We start from the raw sequence: 27,889 nt of genomic DNA on the forward strand, positions 1-27,889 counted from the left end.
CTGGAGGGGGCGGAGCTTGATCCCTCAGCACTAACCAGCGCCATTTTCTCCACAGAAGCTGCAGAGAACGCTGGCTCCCCGGACTCTCCCCTGCTGAACGAGCTCAGAGGGATGAAAAAGAGGAGGGGGGCACATTACAGGCGCAGTGAGTGGAAATCAGTGTAATTTCATATAAAAGCGCTATCTGGGTTTATTCCAGTGTCAGTTTGGCGCTGGGTGTGTGCTGGCATACTCTCTCTCTGTCTCTCCAAAGGGACTGATTTGGGGAATTCTCCCCTTATAACTATATCCCGGTGTGTGTGGGGTGTCGGTACGTGTGTCGGCATGTCTGAAGCGGAAGGCTTATCCAAAGAGGAGGTGGAGCAGATGAGTGGTGTGTCCCAGTCGGTGGTGCCGACTCAGGATTGGATGGATATGTGGCATATGTTAAATGCAAGTGTAGCATCATTACATAAAAGATTGGACAAAGCAGAGTCCAGGGTGTCGACAGGGGGTCAATCTACGGATTACACCGACTCACAGGGCCCGTCGGGGTCTCAGAAACGTCCCTTGTCACAAATAGTGGACAGATACCGACACGGACTCTGATTCCAGTGTCGACTATGATGAAGCGAGATTGCACCCTAGGGTGACAAAAAGTATTCAGTGCATGATTATTGCAATAAAAGATGTTTTGCATATCACTGATGAACCCTCAGTGCCCGACACGAGGGTGCACATGTTTAAGGAGAAGAAGCAGGTAGTAATCTTTCCTCCATCTCATGAACTTAACGAGTTATGTGGAAAAGCTTGGGAAACTCCAGATAAGAAACTGCAGATTCCCAAAAGGATTCTTATGGCATACCCTTTCCCTACACAGGACAGGGTACGTTGGGAATCCTCTCCCACAGTGGACAAGACTTTAACTCGCCTGTCCAAGAAGGTGGCGCTGCCGTCCCCTGACACAGCGGCCCTCAAGGACCCTGCGGACTGCAGGCAGGAGACTACATTAAAGTCTATTTATACACATACTGGTACTTTACTTAGACCGGCAATTGCGTCGGCATGGGTATGTAGTGCAGTAGCAGCTTGGACAGATACCCTGTCAGCTGACCTTGATACCCTAGATAAGGATACCATTTTGTTAACATTAGCTCATATTAAGGACGCAGTCTTATATATGAGGGACGCTCAAAGAGACCTTGCCATGGCTATTTCGGCGAGAAGATCCTTATGGATCCGCCAATGGACGGGGGATGCAGACTCAAAAAAGCATATGGAGGTCTTACCTTACAAGGGTGATGTATTGTTTGGGGACGGTCTCGCGGACCTGGTTTCCACAGCTACCGCGGGTAAATCTACCTTTTTACCTTTTGTTCCCCAACAGCAAAAGAAACCTCCACAGTATCAGATGCAGTCCTTTCGGTCGCATAAGTCCAGAAGAGGTCAGGGCTCCTCTTTCCTCGCCAGAGGTAAGGGTAGAGGTAAGAGAACACCTGCTTCGGCTAGTTCCCAAGAGCAGAAGTCCTCCCCGGCTTCCGCTAAGTCCACCGCATGACGCTGAGGCTCCCCTACGGGAGTCCGCACCGGTGGGGGCACGCCTTCGACTCTTCAGCCAAGTCTGGGTTCAGTCAGACGTGGACCCTTGGGCGAGGGAAATTGTTTCCCAGGGCTACAAGCTGGAATTCGAGGAGGTGCCCCCACGCCGGTTTTTCAAGTCGGCCTTACCAGTTTCCTCCCCAGAGAGGGAGGTAGTATTGGCTGCAATTCAAACGCTGTGTCAACAGCAAGTGATTGTCAGGGTTCCCATGCACCACCAGGGAAAAGGATATTATTCGACCCTGTTTGTGGTCCCGAAGCCGGATGGTTCGGTCAGACCCATTTTAAGTTTAAAATCCCTAAACCTGTACTTGAAACTGTTCAAATTCAAGATGGAATCGCTCAGAGCTGTAATTTCCAGCCTGGAAGGAGGGGATTTAATGGTGTCGCTAGACATAAAGGATGCTTACCTTTATGTCCCCATATATTCCACTCATCAGCTGTACCTGAGATTCGCTGTACAGGATTGTCATTACCAGTTTCAGACGTTGCCGTTTGGGCTTTCCACGGCCCCGAGGATTTTCACCAAGGTAATGGCGGAAATGATGGTGATCCTGCGAAGGCAGGGTGTCACAATTATCCCATACTTGGACGATCTCCTGATAAAAGCGAGTTCAAGAGATCAATTGCTGAAGAACGTGTCGCTCTCCCTGAGGGTGCTCCAACAACACGGGTGGATTCTCAATCTGCCAAAGTCGCAATTGGTTCCAACGACTCGACTATCGTTCCTAGGAATGATACTGGACACGGAACGAAAGAAGGTTTTTCTTCCGTCGGAAAAAGCTCAGGACCTCCAGAACATGGTCAGAGACTTGCTAAAGCCAAAGAGAGTGTCAGTTCATCAATGCACTCGAGTACTGGGAAAAATGGTGGCCTCAGACGAGGCCATTCCTTTCGGCAGGTTTCATGCAAGGCCATTTCAGTGGGACCTTCTGGACCAGTGGTCCGGGTCCCATCTACAGATACATCAGAAAATAATAGGGTGTCTCTCCTATGGTGGCTGCAAAGTGCTCACCTTCTAGAGGGTCGCAGATTCGACATTCAAGACTGGGTTCTGGTGACCACGGACACGAGCCTCCGAGGATGGGGAGCAGTCACCCAAGGAAGAAATTTTCAGGGATTATGGTCAAACCAGGAGTCCTGTCTGCACATAAACGTGCTGGAATTAAGGGCCATATACAACGGCCTTCGACAAGCGGAGAATCTTCTTCGCAACCTACCGGTTCTGATTCAGTCAGACAATGTCACAGCAGTGGCACATGTGAACCGCCAAGGCGGGACAAGGAGCAGAGTCGCAATGGCGGAAGCCACCAGGATTCTTCGCTGGGTGGAAAATCACGTAAGCGCTCTATCAGCTGTCTTCATTCCGGGAGTAGACAACTGGGAAGCGGACTTCCTCAGCAGACACGATCTCCATCCAGGAGAGTGGGGACTTCATCAAGAAGTCTTTGCAGAGATAACGAGTCTCTGGGGAATTCCTCAAATAGACATGATGGCGTCACGCCTCAACAAAAAGCTTCCAAGGTACTGTGCCAGGTCTCGGGACCCTCAGGCAGTAGCAGTAGACGCCCTGGTGACACCATGGGTGCTTCAGTCGGTCTAAGTGTTCCCTCCTCTTCCTCTCATCGCAAAGATTTTGAGGATTATAAGACGGAAAAGAGTACAGTGGATACTCATTGTTCCAGACTGGCCTCTTCAGGAAATGCTCACAGAAGATCCTTGGCCCCTTCCTCTCAGGGAGGACCTGTTGCAGCAGGGGCCCTGCTTATTCCAAGACTTACCGCGGTTGCGTTTGACGGCATGGCGGTTGAATGCCGAATCCTAGCTGAAAAAGGTATTCCGGAGGAGGTCATACCTACTCTGATAAAGGCTAGGAAGGAGGTGACGGCGAAACATTAACACCGTATCTGGCGGAAATACGTCTCTTGGTGTGAAACCAAGAATGCTCCTACGGAAGATTTCCATCTGGGCCGTTTTCTCCACTTCCTACAGACAGGAGTGGATATGGGCCTAAAGTTAGGCTCTGTTAAGGTACAGATTTCGGCCCTATCTATATTCTTTCAGAAGGAGTTGGCTTCTTTACCAGAAGTCCAGACTTTTGTGAAAGGAGTGCTGCACATCCAGCCTCCTTTTGTGCCCCCAGTGGCACCCTGGGACCTTAACGTGGTGTTGCGGTTCCTTAAATCTCACTGGTTTGAGCCCCTTCAAACGGTTGAATTACAATTTCTCACCTGGAAGGTGGTCATGTTATTGGCCTTGGCATCTGCAAGGCGTGTATCAGAATTGGCGGCCTTGTCTCACAAGAGCCCCTATTTGATTTTTCATGTGGATAGAGCAGAATTGAGGACTCGCCCTCAATTTCTACTTAAGGTGGTGTCTTCATTTCATATGAACCAACCTATCGTGGTGCCGGTGGCTATGAGTGACTTGGAGGACTCCAAGTCCTTGGATGTAGTCAGGGCCTTGAAGATTTATGTAGCCAGAACGGCTAGGGTTAGGAAAACAGAGTCACTGTTTGTCCTGTATGCAGCCAACAAGATTGGTGCACCTGCTTCGAAGCAGACTATTGCTCGCTGGATCTGTAACACGATTCAGCAGGCTTATTCTACGGCTGGATTGCCATTACCAAATTCGGTAAAGGCCCATTCCACTAGGAAGGTGGGCTCTTCTTGGGCGGCATTACAACTTTGCCGAGCAGCTACTTGGTTGGGTTCAAACACTTTTGCAAAATTCTACAAGTTTGATACCCTGGCTGATGAGGACCTCGCATTTGCTCAGTCGGTGCTACAGAGTCATCCGCACTCTCCCGCCCGATCTGGAGCTTTGGTATAAACCCCATGGTCCTTACGGAGTCCTCAGCATCCTCTAGGACGTAAGAGAAAATAAGATTTTAAACCTACCGGTAAATCTTTTTCTCGTAGTCCGTAGAGGATGCTGGGCGCCCGTCCCAGTGCGGACTGGATCTGCAAGACTTGTATATAGTTATTGCTTACATAAGGGTTATGTTACAGTTGGAATCGGTCTTTGACTGATACTGTTATTTGTTCATACTGTTAACTGGTTATGTGTATTCCAGGTTATATGGTATGATTGGTGTGGGCTGGTATGAATCTTGCCCCTAGATTACAAAATCCTTTCCTCGTATTGTCCATCTCCTCTGGGCACAGTTCTCTAACTGAGGTCTGGAGGAGGGGCATAGAGGGAGGAGCCAGTGCACACCCATACTAAAAGTTCTTTAGAGTGCCCATGTCTCCTGCGGAGCCCGTCTATATCCCATGGTCCTTACGGAGTCCCCAGCATCCTCTACGGACTACGAGAAAAAGATTTACCGGTAGGTTTAAAATCTTATTTTTTTACCTTATGTTCCCCTACAGCAAAAGAGAACACCACGATATCAGATGCAGTCCTTTCGGCCGCATAAGTTCAGAAGAGGTCGGGGCTCTTCCTTCCTCGCCAGAGGTAAGGGTAGAGGGAAAAGAATGCCTGCGACGGCTAGTTCCCAGGAGCAGAAGTCCTCCCCGGCTTCTACTAAATCCACCGCATGACGCTGGGGCTCCACTGAGGAAGTCCGCGCCGGTGGGGGCACGTCTTTGACTCTTCAGCCACGTCTGGGTTCAGTCAGACGTGGATCCTTGGGCAATGGAAATTGTATCCCAAGGATACAAGCTGGAATTCGAAGACGTGCCTCCTCGCCGTTTTTTCAAATCAGCGTTACCAGCTTCTTCCCCAGAAAGGGAGACAGTTTTAGCTGCAATTCAAAAACTGTGTCAACAACAAGTGGTTGTCGAGGTTCCCATAGTTCAACAGGGGAAGGGGTACCATTCAACCCTATTTGTGGTTCCGAAACCGGATGGCTCGGTCAGACCCATTCTAAATCTAAAATCCCTAAACCTGTACTTGAAAAAGTTCAAATTCAAGATGGAATCGCTCCGGGCAGTTATCTCCAGCCTGGAAGGGGGGGATTTTATGGTGTCACTAGACATAAAGGATGCATACCTTCATGTCCCCATATATCCCCCTCATCAGGCGTACCTGATATTCGCTGTACAGGACTGTCATTACCAGTTTCAGACGTTGCCGTTTGGGCTTTCCACGGCCCGGAGGATTGTCACCAAGGTAATGGCGGAAATGATGGTGCTCCTGCGCAGGCAGGGAGTCACAATTATCCTGTACTTGGACGATCTCCTGATAAAAGCGAGATTGAGAGATCAGTTGCTGAAAAGCGTGTCGCTCTCCCTGAGAGTGCTGCAGCAACATGGCTGGATTCTAAATCTACCAAAGTCACAGTTGGTTCCAACGACTTGGCTATCTTTCTTAGGCATGATTCTGGACACGGAACAAAAGAGGGTTTTTCTCCCAATGGAAAAAGCCCAGGAACTCCAGAACATGGTCAGAGACCTGTTAAAACCGAAAAGAGTGTCAGTCCATCAATGCACTCGAGTACTGGGAAAAATGGTGGCGACCTACGAGGCCATCCCCTTCGGCAGGTTTCATGCGAGGACATTTCAGTGGGACCTTCTGGACAAGTGGTCCGGGTCCCATCTTCAACTTCATCAGAAAATAAGCCTGTCCCCCAGGGCCAGGGTGTCTCTCCTGTGGTGGCTGCAGAGTGCTCACCTTCTAGAGGGTCGCAGGTTCGGCATTCAAGACTGGGTTCTGGTGACCACGGACGCGAGCCTCCGAGGATGGGGAGCAGTCACACAAGGAAGAAACTTTCAGGGACTATGGTCAAGCCAGGAGGCTTGTCTACACATCAACATACTGTAATTAAGGGCCATATACAACGGCCTATGACAAGCGGAGAATCTTCTTCGCGACCTACCGGTTCTGATTCAATCAGACAACGTCACAGCCGTGGCTCATGTAAACCGCCAAGGCGGGACAAGGAGCAGAGTGGCAATGGCGGAAGCCACCAGGATTCTTCGCTGGGCAGAAAATCACGTAAGCGCTCTGTCAGCAGTCTTCATTCCGGGAGTGGACACCTGGGAAGCAGACTTCCTCAGCAGACACAGTCTCCATCCAGGAGAGTGGGGACTTCATCAAGAAGTTTTTGCAGAGATAACAAGTCTTTGGGGACTTCCTCAAATAGACATGATGGCATCACGCCTCAACAAGAAGCTTCGGAGGTATTGTGCCAGGTCAAGGGACCCTCAGGCAGTAGCGGTAGACGCCCTGGTGACACCATGGGTGTTTCAGTCGGTCTATGTGTTCCCTCCTCTTCCTCTCATCTCAAAAATATTGAGAATCATAAGACGAAAAAGAGTGCAGACAATACTCATTGTTCCAGATTGGCCTCGAAGGGCCTGGTATTCGGATCTTCTAGAGATGCTCACAGACGATCCATGGCCTCTTCCTCTCAGGGAGGTCCTGTTGCAGCAGGGGCCCTGCGTGTTCCAAGACTTACCGCAGTTACGTTTGACAGCATGGCTGTTGAACACCGAATCCTAGCTGGGAAAGATATTCCGGAGGAAGTCATCCCTACTCTGATAAGGGCTAGGAAGGAGGTGACGGCGAAACATTATCACCGTATCTGGAGGAAGTATGTATCTTGGTGTGAAGCCAAGAATGCTCCTACGGAAGATTTCCACCTGGGCCGTTTTCTCCACTTTCTACAGACAGGAGTGGATATGGGCCTGAAGTTAGGCTCCATTAAGGTACAGATTTCGGCCCTATCTATATTCTTTCAGAAGGAATTGGCTTCTCTCCCAGAAGTCCAGACTTTTGTAAAGGGAGTGCTGCACATCCAGACTCCTTTTGTGCCAACAGTGGCACCATGGGACCTTAACGTGGTGTTACGGTTTCTAAAATCTCACTGGTTTGAACCTCTTCAAACGGTTAAATTAAAATTTCTCACTTGGAAGGTGGTCATGTTGTTGGCCTTGGCATCTGCAAGGCGGGTGTCCGAATTGGCGGCTTTGTCTCACAAAAGTCCCTATCTGATTTTCTATGTGGATAGAGCAGAGTTGAGGACTCGTCCTCAATTTTTGCCTAAGGTGGTTTCATTGTTTCATATGAACCAACCTATTGTGGTGCCTGTGGCTACGGGAGACTTGGAGGATTCCAAGTCCCTTGATGTAGTCAGGGCCTAAAAAATTTACGTAGCCAGGACGGCTCGGGTTAGGAAAACAGAGTCACTGTTTGTCCTGTATGCAGCCAACAAGGTTGGCGCACCGGCTTCTAAGCAGACTATTGCTCGCTGGATCTGTAACACGATTCAGCAGGCTGATTCTACGGCTGGATTGCCGTTACCAAATTCGGTAAAGGCCCATTCCACTAAGAAGGTGGGCTCTTCTTGGGCGGCTGCCGAGGCGTCTCGGCTTTACAGCTTTGCCGAGCAGCTACTTGGTCGGGTTCAAACACTTTTGCAAAATTCTACAAGTTTGATACCCTGGCTGATGAGGACCTCATGTTTGCTCAATCGGTGCTGCAGATTCATCCGCACTCTCCCGCCCGGGCTGGAGCTTTGGTATAACCCCCATGGTCCTTACGGAGTCCCCAGCATCCTCTAGGACGTAAGAGAAAATAAGATTTTAAATCTACCGGTAAATCTTTTTCTCCTAGTCCGTAGAGCAGGCATGTCCAAACTGCGTCCCTCCAGCTGTTGAGAAACTACACATCCCAGCATGCCCTGACACAGCTTTAGCATTCTCTGACAGCAAAACTGTGTCAGGGCATGCTGGGATATGTAGTTTCACAACAGCCGGAGGGCCGCAGTTTGGACATGCCTGCCGTAGAGGATGCTGGGCGCCCGTACCAGTGCGGACATATTTCTGCAAGGCTTGTATATAGTTGTTGCTTACATAAGGGTTATGTTACAGTTAAGATCCGTCTTTGGCTGATGCTGTTTTGTTCATACTGTTAACTGGTTGCGTATATTCCAGGTTAAACGGTGTGGATGGTGTGGGCTGGTATGACTCTTGCCCTTAGATTAACAAAAATCCTTTCCTCGTACTGTCTGTCTCCTCTGGGCACAGTTTCTCTAACTGAGGTCTGGAGGAGGAGCATAGAGGGAGGAGCCAGTGCACACCCATTCTAAAGTCTTTATAGTGCCCATGTCTCCTGCGGAGCCCGTCTATACCCCATGGTCCTTACGGAGTCCCCAGCATCCTCTACGGACTAGGAGAAAAAGATCTACCGGTAGGTTTAAAATCTTATTATTTCTCATCATTCACAGAATACTCTGGGGTCTATTTCATTGTGTTCGGCTTCCAGTACTCGCACTCCCTGATGCCTTTGATAGGTAATCACACTCCTCAGACTGAGCTACTGTCAGAATTATATTTAATGTTAGCGCAAGAAGATATAAAGTAGAATATGTTCTGAGAAATGAATTATAACAACTTCAACGACTTGTCCGCTGCCGGCTGACGTACTCCCACACTCTGATGTGTAGACGATGAGCTGCGTCCCGCAAACTCCTAGACTGTGACCCGAGCGGGCCGGAGTGACAGACCTCACTCATTCAGGCCTGCGACACTTAATCATTGTTATGTATTGTGCTGGGAGAATGTACAGTGTATGTCCTTTGTCATATGGCTGGCTGACTTCCCCTGTGTTATTGCTCGCTACGGTTACTTCGGTTTCAATCAAATCTTTTCTTCTTTTTTTTATTTCCTGCGCATATTTGTGCCTATAGGACTTATTGTGTCGCCAGTATTTCCACATGGCTGATGTTTTTCAACTGCAAATACGATTAAATCGTGAAAAAGTGCCCGGTGTGTACACACAGAGGCGCAGTAGTGATTGGGAGGGACCCTCGGTGTCTCTGGTGTATTGGAAATTATCATTTTTCAAACGCCGCCTGTAGCATGGCGGGTAGCAGCTGATTGGCTGGTGCTTTATCGCTCTCCACCTTTATCATGCTCCAAGGCTTTGTACATCTCGCCCTCTATGTGTTTATATTTTTAATTAATCCTAATTGGATTTATTTTTCTGACAAGAGTGTGCGCTAACCCCAGTCTGATATGTACCAAAAACCACCAGAAGAGTTTTGCAATAAATTAGCTTTTTTATTTTCTCTCAATATAAAGATTTTTTTTCTTTAAAACTTGTCACGTATTTCTTTTGAAAATATCACATGTATATAAGCAAGAGTGTCACGTTAATAAAAACACATATATAAAAAAACATTCTACTAATATACTTTGCACAATTATGATGGCAAATGTTGGGTGTCCTTTTTTAATAATATATTTCCTGTTATGTAGATCACAGGTATTTATAATGGGCCCATTGTAGGTGATGATTGAAAAAAATGTTCCTGAAACAGATATATATAGTGGCATCACTGCAACATGAATATATATATATATATATATATATATATAGGACATACCTAGTCACTGGCGTGCTGTACATGGGGATCAAATGAGGAGGTTGCAGCTACCTACTACTATATAGTGGTGAAATACCGAGCGCAGTCTCGGATTCTGCGCACGATTTACTTCACTGCTGATTTCCCAGCCACAGGAATATAGAGATAAAGCCTCCGTATACTTATACGAATATATATTCATGTTGCAGTGGTGCCACTATATAGGAACATTTTTTTTCAATTGTCACCTACAATGGGCATATTATATATACCTGGGATCTACAAAACAGGATATATTTGATTGAAAAAGGAAACCCCACACGTGCCATCATAATTGTGCAAAGTATATTAGTAGATTGTTTTTTCATATATGTGTTTTTATTCATGTGATACTCTTGCTTATATACATGTGATATTTTTAGAAGAAATATGTGACTAGTTTTTAAGAAAAATTCCTTATATTGATAGAAAAGAAAAAAAAGCAAATTTATTGCAAAACTCTTCTGGTGGTTTTTGGTACATATCAGACTGGGGATAATGAAATGAGTGCACACTCTTGTCAGAAAGATCTCCTTGTTCCACATCCATGTATCTGGTGTGGAGTTTGTACATGTTCACATGCATGTTTTGAGTGTTTATTGCAGCTTATGATTAAACTTCTATAAACAATATTTATATATATATATATATATTTTACTTAGCGCCTGGTGTCGTGAGGTTCCTAATTGGATCTAAGCAAACATCTGTTTCTTCTGGGTGATTTGTCACTTATTTACTATTACTGTAGGTAGGAACTGTTACTCATGTGATGGGAACAGAGGGGCAGATGTATTAAGCCTGGAGAAGTGATAAAGCAGTGATAAGTGCTAGGGGATATGCAGCAGCCAATCAGCTCCTAACTGTCATTTCTCTAACGTCCTAGTGGATGCTGGGGACTCTAAGGACCATGGGGAATAGACGGGCTCCGCAGGAGACTGGGCACTCTAAGAAAGATTTAGTACTACTGGTGTGCACTGGCTCCTCCCTCTATGCCCCTCCTTCGGACCTCAGTTAGAATCTGTGCCCGGACAGAGCTGGGTGCTTTTAGTGAGCTCTCCTGAGCTTGCTGAATAGAAAGTATTTTAGTCAGGTTTTTTATTTTCAGAGAGCTTCTGCTGGCAACAGACTCTCTGCTACGTGGGACTGAGGGGAGAGAAGCAAACCTACTAACTGCGGCTAGGTTGCGCTTCTTAGGCTACTGGACACCATTAGCTCCAGAGGGATCGAACACAGGACCTGACCTTGTCGTCCATTCCCGAAGCCGCGCCGCCGTCCCTCTCGCAGAGCCAGAAGTCAGTAGCCGGCGGGTTGAAGAAAGAAGACGTCAAAATCGGCGGCAGAAGACTCCTGTCTTCATATGAGGTAGCGCACAGCACTGCAGCTGTGCGCCATTGCGCCCACACTAACCCACACACTCCGGTCACTGTAGGGTGCAGGGCGCAGGGGGGGGCGCCCTGGGCAGCAATTGGATACCTCCTGGCAAAAGCAGCATATATACAGTTGGACACTGTTATATGCATGAGCCCCCGCCATTAATTTTACACAAAATCGCGGGACAGAAGCCCGCCGCTGAGGGGGCGGGGCCTTCTTCCTCAGCACTCACCAGCGCCATTTTCTCTCCACAGCTCCACTGAGAGGAAGCTCCCCAGGCTCTCCCCTGCAGACTCACGGTAGAAAGGGTAAAAAGAGAGGGGGGGCACATAAATTTAGCGCATTTAATATATATACAGCAGCTACTGGGTAAACACTAAGTTACTGTGTGATTCCTGGGTCATATAGCGCTGGGGTGTGTGCTGGCATACTCTCTCTCTGTCTCTCCAAAAGGCCTTGTGGGGGTCCTGTCCTCATATAGAGCATCCCCTGTGTGTGTGGTGTGTCGGTACGCGTGTGTCGACATGTTTGACGAAGAGGGCTATGTGGAGGCAGAGCAAGTACAAATGAATGAGGTGTCTCCGCCGACGGCGCCGACACCTGATTGGATGGATATGTGGAAGGTGTTAAATGATAATGTAAACTCCTTACATAAAAGGTTGGATAAAGCTGATGTCTTGGGACAGTCGGGATCTCAGCCCATGCCTGATCCTACAGTGCAGAGGCCGTCAGGGTCTCAGAAGCGCCCACTATCCAAAATGGTTGACACAGATATCGACACGGATTCTGACTCCAGTGTCGATGACGATGATGCAAAATTGCAGCCTAAAATGGCTAAAGCCATCCGCTACATGATTATAGCAATGAAGGATGTATTGCACATATCAGAGGTAAACCCTGTCCCTGACAAAAGGGTGTATATGTATGGGGAGAAAAAGCAAGAGGTGACCTTTCCCCTTCACATGAGTTAAATGAATTATGTGAAAAAGCTTGGGATTCCCCTGATAAGAAAGTGCTGATTTCCAAAAGGTTACTCATGGCGTACCCTTTCCCGCAAACGGACAGTATGCGTTGGGAATCCTCCCGTAGGGTAGATAAAGCTCTGACACGCTTATCTAAAAAGGTGGCCCTGCCGTCACAGGATACGGCCGCCCTAAAGGATCCTGCAGATAGGAAGCAGGAAAGTATCCTGAAGTCTGTTTATGCACACTCAGGTACTATACTGAGGCCGGCCATTGCGTCGGCCTGGATGTGTAGTGCTGTAGCAGCATGGACAGATAATCTGTCTGAGGAAATGGATACCTTAGACAAGGATACCATTTTACTGACCCTGGGGCATATAAAAGACGTTGTCCTATATATGAGGGATACCCAGAGGGACATTTGCCTACTGGGCTCTAGAATAAATGCAATGTCAATTTCTGCCAGAAGGGTCCTGTGGACTCGGCAATGGACAGGTGATGCCGACTCCAAAAAGCACATGGAGGTGTTACCTTACAAGGGTGAGGAATTGTTTGGGGACAGTCTCTCGGACCTAGTTTCCACAGCTACGGCTGGGAAGTTAAACTTTTTGCCATATATTCCCTCACAGCCTAAGAAAGCACCGTATTACCAAATGCAGTCCTTTCGATCACAGAGAAGCAAGAAGGTCAGAGGTGCGTCCTTTCTTGCCAGAGGCAGGGGTAGAGGAAAGAAGCTGCACCATACAGCTAGTTCCCAGGAACAGAAGTCCTCCCCGGCTTCCACTAAATCCACCGCATGACGCTGGGTCTCCACAGGAGCCAGGAGCGGTGGGGGCGCGTCTCCGAAATTTCAGCCACCAGTGGCTTCGCTCACAGGTGGATCCCTGGGCTGTACAGATTGTGTCTCAGGGATACAAGCTGGAATTCGAAGTGATGCCCCCTCACCGTTACCTCAAATCAGCCCTGCCAGCTTCCCCCATAGAAAGGGAAATAGTGTTAGCGGCAATTCACAAGTTATATCTCCAGCAGGTGGTGGTAAAGGTTCCCCTCCTTCAACAAGGAAGAGGATACTATTCCACAATGTTTGTGGTACCGAGACCGGACGGTTCGGTCAGACCCATATTAAATTTAAAATCCCTGAACATTTATCTGAAAAGATTCAAGTTCAAAATGGAATCGCTCAGAGCGGTCATTGCAAGCCTGGAAGAGGGGGATTTTATGGTGTCTCTGGATATCAAGGATGCTTACTTGCATGTCCCCATTTATCCACCTCATCAGGAGTACCTCAGATTTGTGGTACAGGACTGTCATTACCAATTCCAGACGTTGCCGTTTGGGCTCTCCACGGCACCGAGAATATTTACCAAGGTAATGGCAGAAATGATGGTGCTCCTTCGAAAGCAAGGAGTCACAATTATCCCATACTTGGACGATCTCCTCATAAAGGTGAGGTCCAGAGAACAGTTGCTAATCAGCGTAACACACTCTCAGGAAGTGTTGCAACAGCACGGCTGGATTCTGAATATTCCAAAGTCGCAGCTGATTCCTACGACGCGTCTGCCTTTTCTGGGCATGATTCTGGACACGGACCAGAAGAAGGTGTTTCTCCCGGCGAAGAAAGCTCAAGAGCTCGTGACTCTAGTCAGAGACCTCTTGAAACCGAAACAGGTGTCGGTGCATCGCTGCACGCGAGTCCTGGGAAAGATGGTGGCATCATACGAAGCCATTCCCTTCGGCAGGTTCCATGCGAGGATCTTTCAGTGGGATCTGTTGGACAAGTGGTCCGGATCGCATCTTCAGATGCATCGGCTGATCACCCTGTCCCCGAGGGCCAGGGTGTCTCTTCTGTGGTGGCTGCAGAGTGCTCACCTTCTCGAGGGCCGCAGGTTCTGCATACAGGACTGGGTCCTGGTGACCACGGATGCGAGCCTCCGAGGATGGGGGGCAGTCACTCAGGGAAAAAACTTCCAAGGGTTGTGGACAAGTCAGGAGGCTTGTCTGCACATAAATATCCTGGAACTAAGGGCCATATACAACGCCCTGAGTCAAGCGGAGCCTCTGCTTCGCGACCAACCGGTGCTGATTCAGTCAGACAACATCACCGCAGTGGCTCATGTAAACCGCCAGGGCGGCACAAGAAGCAGAGTGGCGATGGCAGAAGCCACCAGGATTCTTCGTTGGGCGGAGAATCACGTGCAAGCACTGTCAGCAGTGTTCATTCCGGGAGTGGACAACTGGGAAGCAGACTTCCTCAGCAGGCACGACCTCCACCCGGGAGAGTGGGGACTTCATCACGAAGTCTTCACTCAGATTACAAATCGATGGGAACTGCCACAGGTGGACATGATGGCGTCCCGTCTCAACAAAAAGCTACAAAGGTATTGCGCCAGGTCAAGAGACCCTCAGGCGATAGCTGTGGACGCCCTGGTAACACCGTGGGTGTTCCAGTCGGTCTATGTGTTTCCTCCTCTTCCTCTCATACCCAAGGTGCTGAGAATCGTAAGAAAAAGAGGAGTGAGAACAATACTCATTGTTCCGGATTGGCCAAGAAGGACTTGGTACCCGGAACTGCAAGAAATGCTCACAGAGGACCCATGGCCTCTGCCTCTCGGACAGGACCTGTTGCAACAGGGGCCCTGTCTGTTCCAAGACTTACTGCGGCTGCATTTGACGGCATGGCGGTTGAACGCAGGATCCTAGCGGAAAAAGGCATTCCGGATGAAGTTATTCCTACTCTGATAAAGGCTAGGAAGGACGTGACAGTGAAACACTATCACCGTATATGGCGAATATATGTTGCCTGGTGTGAGGCCAGGAAGGCCCCTACAGAGGAATTCCAGCTGGGCCGGTTCCTGCACTTCCTACAGTCTGGAGTGACTATGGGCCTGAAGTTGGGGTCCATAAAGGTCCAGATTTCGGCCCTATCCATTTTCTTTCAAAAGGAACTGGCTTCTCTTCCTGAAGTTCAGACGTTTGTTAAGGGAGTGCTGCATATGCAGCCCCCTTTTGTGCCACCAGTGGCACCTTGGGATCTCAACGTGGTGTTGGGTTTCCTGAAATCCCACTGGTTTGAGCCACTTAAGACCGTGGAGCTAAAGTATCTCACGTGGAAGGTGGTCATGCTATTGGCCTTAGCTTCGGCTAGGCGTGTGTCAGAATTGGCGGCTTTGTCATGTAAAAGCCCCTATCTAGTTTTCCATATGGACAGGGCAGAATTACGGACTCGTCCGCAATTTCTGCCGAAGGTGGTGTCATCTTTTCATTTGAACCAACCTATTGTGGTGCCTGCGGCTACTCGTGACTTGGAGGATTCCAAGTTGCTTGATGTAGTCAGGGCTTTGAAGATCTATGTAGCCAGGATGGCTGGAGTCAGGAAGACTGACTCGCTGTTTATCCTGTATGCATCCAACAAGCTGGGTGCCCCTGCTTCAAAGCAAACTATTGCTCGCTGGATCTGTAGCACGATTCAGCAGGCTCATTCTGCGGCTGGATTGCCGCATCCAAAATCAGTGAAAGCCCATTCCACAAGGAAAGTGGGCTCTTCTTGGGCGGCTGCCCGAGGGGTCTCGGCATTACAGCTTTGCCGAGCAGCTACTTGGTCGGGTTCAAACACATTTGCTAAGTTCTACAAGTTTGATACTGGCTGAAGAGGACCTTGTGTTTGCCCATTCGGTGCTGCAGAGTCATCCGCACTCTCCCGCCCGTTTGGGAGCTTTGGTATAATCCCCATGGTCCTTACGGAGTTCCCAGCATCCACTAGGACGTTAGAGAAAATAAGATTTTACTCACCGGTACATCTATTTCTCATAGTCCGTAGTGGATGCTGGGCGCCCGTCCCTAGTGCGGACTTTCTGCAATACGTGTACATAGTTATTGCTTAATAATGGGTTATGTTATGTTGGCATCCATTGTTGATGCCCTGTTGTTGTTCATACTGTTGACTGGATAAGTGTATCACAAGTTATACAGTGTGATTGGTGTGGCTGGTATGAGTCTTACCCTGGATTCCAAAATCCTTTCCTTGTAATGTCAGCTCTTCCGGGCACAGTTTCCTTAACTGAGGTCTGGAGGAGGGGCATAGAGGGAGGAGCCAGTGCACACCAGTAGTACTAAATCTTTCTTTAGAGTGCCCAGTCTCCTGCGGAGTCCGTCTATTCCCCATGGTCCTTACGGAGTCCCCAGCATCCACTACGGACTACGAGAAATAGATTTACCGGTGAGTAAAATCTTATTTTTTCAAATGCGCAATGATTGGCTGGTGTGTTATCACCTTGCACTTATCACTGCTTTATCCCTTCTCTAAGCTTAATACATCTGCTCCAGAGTTCAGTTTGGTCAGACACATAGAATTGTTTCCGTCATCTCCGCCGCCAAATACGACTGCACCATGTTGGAGGCGATATCCTGCCCACACTTCCCAACATGTACAGTTGTGGTCCAGCTGCCCTAAGTCTGACTATTATCAGGGGTCAGTGTTGTTTTTGGGACGTTATCTGCAGGGAAAGCAGTTACCTTCCCGACGGATGGGATCCCGGAGGTCAGTATACAGATGCCTGGATCCCGAAGAAGGACACAATGCCGACGTCTACATACTGACTCCTCTCTGGATGCCGGTGTCACGTTCCCAACAGCCAGCATCCCAATCGTTCTCACAGCGGACAGCTCTGGCGTCCTGCCGTGGGGAGTGTCTGTCTGTGTGTGCGTGTGTGTGGGGGGGGGGGGGGGGGGTTAGGTTTAGTCAGGAGAGGGGGGGTTAGTGTTAGGGAGCAGGGATGGGAAGATTAGGGACCGGGGAGGGAGGGTTAGGTTTAGGCACTCAGAGTGGGAGTTTAGGGTTAGGCATCAAGCGGGGAGGGCTAGGTTTAGGCAGCGGGGAAGGGAGGGTTAGGCACCACCGGGGAGGGTTAGGGTAGGGATAGGGCTCTTAATGGGGGCTATCGCGACCACTGTGTAAGGGTATCTGCTACATTCAGGCAGGCTTCCCCAGTTATTTTCTAGGCAGCTTGATCCTCCGTTGTGTCTGCAGCATTCATGTGTGTGCCTGAGCGCTTTACATTACTGCTCTGCAGGTGAATAGAGTACATGGCTGCTAAACTGCTCGGGTGACATTAGCTTAAGTCTGGTGCCACATAGGTACAAATCGCCAGCAGTTTCTCTCCTTATCTCTGCATTTCTCTGCCGACATTCCCAGTTCCTATCACACATGCTGCCTTTATATAAGCCGCAGAGTTGCATATAGTTGAGCAGCAGTTCAGTGTTTGGGATTGCTGTGCAATATTGTGTGGTGGAATAAATTTTTCTCTGGCTGGGTCCACAGGTTATCCACAGGATAACATTGGGATATGCCGGAGCGACAGCGAAAATGGCACCAAACGGTCACAAGCTTTCTGGCCTCCCAGGATGCATCAGGGCTTCACCATATAATCCCGCCCACTGACTCAGTCAAATCAGTTTTTTGTTTGGTGCGGCAGGAAGCCGGACCATGGTCACAGGGCTGCTGTAGATAAAGCATCCTGAAGCTTTTATTATTTTATTTTTATAGACTTACTATATTTTTTTGAGTGACTTTTCTTAACAGCGTCTTAAACGCATATTAGAAAGAGTCGCTCCAACAACTCCCCACCGGGTCGCAACAACGCTTACCTCCGCGGTACAGTGCTGTCTCGACGGGCGTCTGTGTCGGATGATTCTAGCAGGTCCAGCAGACGTAACCAGGCTGTGGCCGGAGCATGGGGAGAAGGTAAGTCTATGGATTTCCTCTTACTAGGGTTTCCGGACACAGCTACACTGTATTGGTGGAGACTACAAACAGTGTGTTGATGCGCCGACCACTCTTAGGTGCGACAGCGCTATGCTTTAGGGATCATAGGCGCCAGGACTAGGTGAGGCCGCGATCCTTAGAGTTTAAGTCAACAGGGGGAATTAGACGCTCTCCTGGCCGCCCCTCCCCCAAGTTCATGACCAGTTTCCCGTCCATGAACTGAATAACCTCACTTCCGTCTCAGACGCTACCACGAGGGTACTCGGTCGCAGCTTAGACGCTGCGGTTGTGTACACTAGAAATTGCCGGACCGAGTCGCAGGCCTTAGCGTCTGCATACACGTAGCATTCACTGAGCGTCTGTGTCCGTTAGTGAGTGTCCGTGTCTCTCATCAGTTATCAGAAAGGCAGTGTACACCAGTAGCGTCTGAATCCACTCAGCGTCTTGCGAGCGTATTGATGGATATGGAAGTGTGGGTGAGTCTCCCTGTATCCCGCTCTATGGAGGAAGGGTTATACAGTACTAAAATTCTCTCTACTTGTTAGTATGAATTGTTAATTTTGGTACAAATTGCATATGGGACCTGTATATTACTGTTGTTTCTGCATGTTATGTTTGAAAAAAAACAGTTAAAGACAGAAATACAATTTTCCTGCTTACTTGGAAGTTATTATGATGGTGATTGTATTCTCATATGACAATGTCTAATGCTTTAACATGTGACTGACTGCTAGTATGTGTGCTGACTTTTTTATGTTGTCAGTCCTGTTCTGAACCTCAATTCAAGTGCACGGTTGTGGTCAGATTGATCTCACTTCTATATACTCATATATAGGTGATTTTCAGTCACAAATTGTGTAGTCATAAACAGAATATTACCATTTCTGTGAGCGGCAAAAGTGACGAGGAGAATTTATTAGGCGCTCCTACATCCTTAACATGTTTATCTTGTAAAACAGGGTTAATTGGTATAGGCCAGTTGGATACTTATGAGGGGTTATGTGCGAACTGTTTTGCTTTTCAGCAAAGTAAAAAACAGGAATTGGTTCAACAACCAGCAGAGCCACCATGGAGTATGTTCGCACAGACTTTGTCTTCAATAGCGGACAGGTTAACTCCGGCAGCACCACCCCAGGGAATAGGTTACACTATTAACCCATACATGCAGCTTCCTTCCTACGGTCTGGTTCCAGTAGCTTCTACAAGTAACCAAGGTACAGGTAAGACTAAGACAGATACGTCTATGTGGCAGACTACACAAGATGATACAACAGATGATGATACAGTATATTCAAATACTCCGTATGATCAATCGCAGAGTTTCAGCTCAGAGGATGTAGCTGAACTTATTGATGCTATGAAGGCTATTCTCTCTTTGGAGGAAACAGCCAAAATAGTGTCGAAATCTAAAGCACATGTGTTTAAAAGAACAAAAACAGTTAAGACTGAATTCCCAGCGTCAGAGGATCTGACGGAAATGATGGAAGAATCTTGGGCGACGCCCAGTAAGAAATATAAGATTCCGAAAAAATGGGATTCTTATTATCCATTTCCTGCTGCTGATTGTTCAAAAAGAGAGGTTCCTCCAAAAGTAGATGCACATGTACTGCCACTTGTGCATAAATCTGCTTTACCATTGTCATCTACCTCACTAAATGATGTCACAGACAGAAGGGTAGATAGCTTCTTGAAAAATATATTTTCTCAGGAGCAGTAGCCTGCTATGGCTTCAGCCTGGATGGCAATGGTAGAGTGGATAGAGGAACTAGAGAATGGCCTCTCCTCCCTTAATAGGGAGCAGGAGTATCATTTAGGCCGTTTAAGACAAGCTGCCCAATATTTGGAAGAAGCAGCAATTGATATGGGTACGGTTGCTTCTAAAGCATCAGCCTTGACAGTAGCCGCTCGTAGAGCAGTTATGGCAGCTTATCTCCGCAAGCAGGGGATAAGAATATTTCCATACCTCAACGACCTGCACTTGGAAAGCAGATGCTGAATCCAAGAAAGAATTGGAAGCATTGCCTTTCATTGGTAATAAATTGTTTGGGAAACAATTGTCTGATATTCTAGAATCGGAAGCTGAATCCAAAAAGGTCAGATTTCCGGCTAGTTATAACCCTAAGACTTAGGTGTTCAAAGTTTCGGCCATTTCGATGGCAAGGCAAAACGAAAGCTAAAGAGGAGTCTAAGCAACCCCAGTTCAATAGATCAGCCAGGGGTAGGAAGCAATGGGCTAGTAGAAAGCCAGCTTCCAAGCCTGAACAGAAACCATCAACCTGAAGAGACGGGCCTCCGCCTGGAGGATTCCAGGGTTGGGGGCCGACTCCTTCATTTTGCACACATATGGCAACAGTCGACGACAGATGCGTGGGTGCAGAAGGTGGTATCTCAGGGTTATGGGTTCCCATTCAGGAGGCAGACTCCTCAAAGATTTTTTTGCACCGTTTCTCGTATAGAGTCGAAGGCCAATGCCCTGCAAGAAGCAGTCCAAAAATTGCTTCAGCCGGGTGTGATTGTTCCAGTACCTCCATCACAAAGGGGACAGGGTTTTTACTCCAATCTATTTTTGATTCAGAAGCCATATGGGTCATTCCGACCAACTCTCAATCTCAAAATGTTAAACAAATACATTTGGATTCCAAGGTTGCACATGGAGACATTACGCTCCATAATGTTGGCTATGGAACTGGGAGATTACATGGTATCTCTGGATATACAGGATGCTTACTTACATGTGCCTATAGCAAGGTCTCATCAATGTTACCTCAGGTTTGCCATCCTCCAGGAACATTTTCAGTTCCAAACCTTGCCCTTCGGGCTAGCAACAGCACCCAGGGTGTTTACCAAAATGATGGTGGTTATGGCAGCTTATCTCCGCAAGCAGGGGATAAGAATATTTCCATACCTCGACGACCTGTTAATCCTAGCACATTCGCAGGAGTTACCGTATATACTCGAGTATAAGTCGACCCGAATATAAACCGAGGCACCTAATTTTACCACAAAATCCTGGGAAAACTTATTGACTCGAGTATAAGCCTAGGGTGGGAAATGCAGCTCTAGCCGTACACAGCCCTCAGTGCCAGATATGCCCTCATACTGCCAGATATGCCCCCACAGTGCCAGATATGCCCCCACAGTGCCTGATGTGCCAAATATGCCCTCATGCTGCCAAATATGCCCCACAGTGTCAGATGTGCAAGATATGCCCTCATGCTGCTGCCAGATATGCCCCTCATGCTGCTGCCAGGGCCGTCTTTTCGTATGGGCTCAATGGGCTCTTGCCCAAGGGCCCCAGGAGTATAAGGGCCCTAGGCTGATAGCTGAGGGTCCCCTCTTTCCAGGAGTACCAGATTTTTGAAAAATCGGCCCTGGGGTACCGGAGATATCCGACTTTAAGGCAGTGGTCCCAATACGAGCCTGTTAATTGCTATTCCCAGCCAGATATCGAGGGTTCTGTCTGACTCTGAATTTTTCTGAGGGTATAATCCAAAACCTGGGACTCTTCCCTTTCGGAGGACACTGGCTGCTTGTTTCTACTATGCCCAGAACCAGAGATATCAGCCTTCCAGCAGCCGGTCCCTGCTCCAGCTCCACACGCCAGATATGTAGTTTTAGATTTTCGATGGTGGATTGCTCTGGCTCCTGAAATCTGATCCCCAAGTTCCCAGAACCTTCTGAAAGGTGGGACTCTCTAGTTGTTTTATCCCATTCAAAGCTAAGAAATATATTTTCAGGAACTTGAGATATCTGCAGTCAAGCAAGCTGCACTCCCACTGGAAAATTATAAATATTAAGCCCACTCCACTATCTACCCCTCGCCTACATATTAAACACCCCCTACCACCCTGGAAGTCATGTACCAGGTCCCCTTCATTCAGCCCAATGCCCCCATCTACAGTTTAGTGTTCTCCTTCCCGCCCCATTTGTGCAGTAAAGAAGTAATTAGCAGAAATTATTTCTCCAGGTCCTACATGCTGAGTGGAAGATAGAACACTCCCTACCACCCGCGGGACATCACAGCTGCCGCTGATAGCAACCCCCACCCCTACCGCTGGAGGATGGGTAGGGGGCCCAGTGCATTGCTGTGCCCAGGGGCCTACACTGCTGTTGAGACGGCCATGGCTGCTGCCAGATATGCCCCTCATGCTGCTGCCAGATATGCCCCTCATGCTGCTGCCAGATATGCCCCCTCCCCAAGTGCCAAATATGCTCCCCCAGTGCTGTTACTTACCCCTCCGTCGATCCCGCGCTGTCTTCTGACGGAGGGACACGGAGCGCACAGCGCGCGGCTCTCCTGTGTCCCTCCTGCATCTCCGGCGGCCGCGGCGGGTCTATTAAAGGAAGTGCCGGTTCGTGATCAGAGGTCACGAACGGGTACTTCCTTTGATAGACCCGCCGCTGCCGCCGGAGATGCAGGAGGGACACAGGAGAGCCGCGCGCTGTGTGCTCTGTGTCCCTCCTTCACACTGCACTCCCTGTCACACTGCACTCCCTGTCACTGTGCACTGACTCGAGTATAAGCCGAGGTGGCTTTTTCAGCACAAAACAAAGTGCTGAAAAAGTCGGCTTATACTCGAGTATATACGGTACTTTTGAGCCATCTTCAACAGACAGTAGTTTGTTTACAGAGACACGGGTGGCTCATAAATTGGGAAAAGTTGTCTCTGAATCCGTCACAGCGGATTGTTCATTTGGGGGCCATATTGGATTCCGGTCTACGGAGAGTTTTCTTACCAGAGAAAAAGATAGTCACGGTGCAGGTCATGACTCAAGAAGCGTTGCACACTCAGACAATTTCAGTCCATGCAGCAATGCGACTGTTGGGTCTGATGGTGTCAACCTTCGACATGGTGGAATATGCGCAATTCCACTCCAGACCACTACAGCACCTTATTCTGTCCAAATGGAACGGAAATCATCAGACAATAAAAAAGCAGATGATAAAGTTTCCAGTAAATGTAAAAAGGTCTCTAGCGTGGTGGCTACAGACAGACCATTTAAACAAGGGGAGACCCTTTTGGATAAAGGAATGGCAAGTCCTGACAACAGATGCCAGTCTTCAAGGCTGGGGAGCGGTACTCGAAAGCCTTTGGTTCCAGGGAAAATGGACCATAAGGGAAAGTCGTCTGCCAATAAATCTGTTGGAAATAAGGGCCATTTTTATGGCTCTAGTTCAGGCAAAGGACAGTCTGCAAGGAAGACCGGTCCAGATCCGCTCAGACAATGCAACAGCAGTAGTGTACCTCAATCATCAGGGAGGAACGCACAGCAAAAGATTGATGGAGGAAGTAACTCCCATACTAAGATGGGCAGAACTCCATCTTCCAGCATTGTCAGCAGTGTTTGTTCCAGGTGTACTGAAGTGGGAAGAGGATTTTCTCAGTCGACACACCATTCAGGAAACCGAATGGGCATTACACCCAGAAGTGTTTCAGACAATAGTGAACAGATGGGGTTTACCAGAGATAGACCTCATGGCGTCTCGTCTAAACAACAAAGTTCCGAGGTACGGATCAAGAACAACGGATCCTGGAGCGGTCCTTGTAGACGCACTGTCAGTGAAATGGAAGTTTCATCTGGCATATCTGTTCCCTCCAATCTCACTGTTACCCAGAGTAGTGAGGAAAATAAAGCAAGCAAATGGAGCCATAATCATAGCTCCAGCTTGGCCAAGAAGGCATTGGTACACAGATCTACTACGGATGTCCGTGGAAGCACCAATTCTTCTCCCTCAACGTCCAGATCTGCTAATGCAGGGTCCTTGTTACAGCCATCTGGATTGTCTGTCTTTTACGGCGTGGCTGTTGAAATCTCTATCTTGGAAGCTAGAGGATTTTCAAAACAAGTAATTCAAACTATGCTTAGAGCAAGAAAGCCTTCAGCTCGTGTTTATCATCGAATATGGCAAGCTTATATTCATTGGTGTAGTGAACAAAAGTTTGAATCCAAGATCTTTTAAAGTATCCAGGATTCTGGATTTTCTTCAAGCAGGATTGGATAAAGGATTGAAGGTAGCTTCCTTGAGAATTCAAGTATCAGCATTAATTGTATGGTTTCAGCGAAAGATTGCTGACTTACAGGATGTACGTACTTTCTTTCAGGGAGTTGTACATATTCAACCTCCATTTGTTCCTCCTGCAGCTCCCTGGGATTTGAATCTAGTTCTTAAATTCCTTCAGGGACCTCCGTTTGAACCACTTAAGAGAGCAGATCTTAAATGGTTAAAGGCTAAAGTACTCTTTCTACTGGCAATGGCCTCAGCTAGAAGAGTATCAGATTTAGGAGCACTGTCGTGAGTCTCCTTTCCTAAGTTTTTTTTCCAGATAAAGCAGTTCTCAGAACTAGATCTGGTTATCTTCCGAAGGTGGTGTCAAAGTTTCACCTTAACGAAGAGATCGTAGTCCCAGCTTTTCAGGTATCGGGACTTTCTGCAGGATAATCGTCGCTGGACGTAGTCCGAGCATTAAGATTCTACCTAGATCGTACTAGTGCCATCAGAAAAACAGATTCTCTCTTCATCCTCTACGGATTTCATAGAAGAGGATGGCCTGCTAGTAAACAGACGCTGGCAAGATGGCTCCGAATGGTAATATCAGAAGCCTATTCTCGTGCTGATCTCCCTACTCCGGCTAATGTCACTGCTCACTCTACACGTAAGGTGGGTCCCTCATGGACAGCACAACATGGTGCTTCAGCAGAACAGATTTGTAAGGCAGCCACATGGTCTTCCATAAACACATTCATCAGACATTATGCCTTGGATACTTTTGCCTCTCGTGACGCAGAATTCGGTCGAAAGGTTCTCCTGTGTAATCAGGAGCGTCCCCACCACTAAAAAGGGCTTTGGGTATCCCAATGTTATCCTGTGGATAACCTGTGGACGCAGCCAGAGAAATATACGTTATGGTAAGAACTTACCATTGATAACGTGATTTCTCTTATGTCCACAGGTATCCACAGGGATCCCACCCTGACGCACCTGATTTGAGGATCTTGACAATCACTAAACCTCTTCCCTCTTGTATGGAAGGGTGTGCATGTGTGTTGTTATCGCCTGAATAGGTTTCTACCTGATGCTCCTGCCTAATTGCTGTGGAAAGAACTGATTTGACTGAGTCAGTGGGCGGGATTATATGGTGAAGCCCCGATGCATCCTGGGAGGCCAGAAAGCTCGTGACCGTGTTGGTGCCATTTCCGCTGTCGCTCCGGCATATCCCAATGTTATCCTGTGGATACCTGTGGACATGAGAGAAATCACGTTATCAACGGTAAGTTCTTACCATAACGTCTATATAGGACACGTGGGTGCCCAAGGAGACCAGCACAGACTAGAACTTTGGCTGTATATAAGCTATCGTTCCTGTAGGCCACTGATCGGTACAGCTCATTGGCCCAAATGTATTAAGCCGTAAAAAGTTATGAAGTGGAGACGGATAAAGAGAGAGAAAGTACCAGCCAATCAGCTCCTAACTGTCATTTTTCAAACACATCCGGTGACATGGCAGTTAGGAGCTGATTGGTTAGTACTTTATCCCTCTTTATCCGTCTCCACTTTATCACTTTTTAAGGTTTAATACATTTGGGCCATTATTTGTTCTCTCTTCCCCGTAATTCCTTTGATTTCTCCGAGACGTCTTCCACCAGGGGTGTTGATCCTCTTTCACTATAATGGTTTGGAGGTTTTGGCCTGATGACCCGAGACGTGGGCTGGGTAGATCATTAGGTTTGAGGATATGACCGAGTCCACAAATGTATTTCCAGTAACGGGCAAAGAGGTGGCAGACACAACTCTACACTGTGCGGATGGATAACACAGATCTGTGTCTCTAGCGCCTGTTGCCTTGTTCTAGACACAATGTGGCACAGACCTATTCTTTCAGTGGTCCTGTAATGTAGTAATCCCCATCATCAGATCTCTGTCCTGTGAGGTGGAAGAAGCTGGTCGGAGTAGAGGTACTTTCTGCCACTTGTGGCGTGTATACCTCGATAGTAGAGCGTAATTCCCGCCTGTCGCTTTTTCCTGATGTTGGGGGGCAAGTAGGGACTTGCTTCCTTGCCGGGCACTAACGCTGGCCTATTGGGTTGTAGGTTGGGGTGGATCTGGGGCGTGGCCTATCTTGTCCCTGTTTTCCAGTCAGGAATGTTGTGAGGTATCAATCAGGGTGTTCTGAGCATAAATGGGGAGCAACCAGATATTGGGAGGTGTACAGTATTATAATGAGGCCATACATCTCTGTTTGTTAAATGAATATGTATGATTGGGGGAAGTAAGTGACCTTACTTGATTTCGGGATACAGGGATATCCTGTAATATTATGACTTTCTGACTAAATGTTCATCATGATGTATTTGTTAGTACTCTCCTGTAGCAGAGAAAGCTTTGACTTTATTTGACGCGTTTCACCTTTGTTCATCCTGCTTGTGCGTCTGCGCCGTCGTCCCCTCAGGAATAGATAATGTGATTCATTTGTCTTTAGAGTCTCACTACAAACAGCATTTCTTTCCCATTATTTATGCTTAGATTTTATCTCTAGAATTTGTTAGTTTTCAAGATGGCATGCTATTATATTTATTCATGGGAGTCAGTGCGACGCGCCAGCACCTATAGTGTAATCGCCGGCCAGGGACTCTGTAATCGAGCTGTGCGTCCCTGCGGGTAAATGTGAACATCACAGGCCGAGTCCCGATTACAGGATAATTTATGACTGTATAGCTATAAACCTGACTGACACATTAACAGCACCGTCAGCTGATAATAAATGGCCTGTGCGTTCGCCGTTGCCCGTCAGTAGATAGGAAATGATGGTTTGATCTGTTATGATTGGAGGATGATGTGCTCTGCAAACTTTGGGTTGTAGCGGTTTTTGCTTCCCATAAATCAGATTTTAACCTATTGTGGTATCTGTAACTTAATGCTGCCTGGTCCCGTTATTGTACACGCTGCATTCCAAATGCATCCTGGGTTCAAGTCGGAACCAAAGACGTGTTCATCGCAACGACAAGCGGTCGTCAAAATGACGGATAACATAACCGTAATGTCAACATAACAGTAATCTTTCCCTTATTGTACACGCCTGTAGGATAAGTTTCGTTCATCGTAAAAGCTGGGTACACAGTGGGGGTAATTCAGACCTGGACGCTGCTGTGCGTTTTCGCACAGCGGGCGATCAGGTCCAAACTGTGCATGCGTATGCACCGCAATGCGCAGATTCGTTGCACGGGTACAAACCGGATTGCCGCTCAGCGATGGGTTTGTGCGATGGATCCGTTCACACCGGCGATCGCAAGGAGATTGACAGGAAGAAGGCATTTGTGGGTGGCAACTGACTTTTTTCTGGGAGTGTCTGAAAAAACGCAGGCGTGTCCATGCGTTTGCAGGGAGGGTGTCTGACGTCATTTCCGGTCCCGGACAGGCTGATGTGATCGCAGCGGTTGAGTAAGTCCCAGGCTGCGCAGAGACTGCACAAAATCTGTTTGTACAGCTCTGCTACACATGCGATCGTACACTTGCAAAACTACAATACACTCCCCTATGGTCGGCGACTATCTGATCGCAGCAGTGCAAAAATTACTTGCTAGCGATCAGGTCTGAATTACCCCCAATGTACAATTGTCTGTGCAATCAGCAGGGAATTGTATGATCTGATGGAGAATTGTGTAATGTATCTGCTTGTACAATCTCCATTTTTCTGCGATAAGTTGTTCTGATTGCACGGTTGGATCTTCCAAGCTTGAGCTCAAGACGAGATACATTTTAGTACAGACATTGTACACTCTGACCTCTGATACCTGTGTGGCCTGTGCAGCGACATGTGATCTTTCCGACCAGTCAGCGCAGATCAATAGTAGGATTGCAAGTGT

The 27,889-nt window shown here is 48.0% G+C and overlaps 1 protein-coding gene across 1 annotated transcript in view; it reads left to right on the top strand.

Annotated features, from left to right (window-relative positions):
- ELP3 (elongator acetyltransferase complex subunit 3) overlaps positions 1–27,889 on the top strand; it is a 298,536-nt gene that overhangs the window by 171,394 nt on the left and 99,253 nt on the right. The window lies entirely within an intron of this gene.

Source organism: Pseudophryne corroboree, chromosome 4, assembly GCF_028390025.1.
Source record: "Pseudophryne corroboree isolate aPseCor3 chromosome 4, aPseCor3.hap2, whole genome shotgun sequence".
Classification (NCBI taxonomy): domain Eukaryota; kingdom Metazoa; phylum Chordata; class Amphibia; order Anura; family Myobatrachidae; genus Pseudophryne; species Pseudophryne corroboree.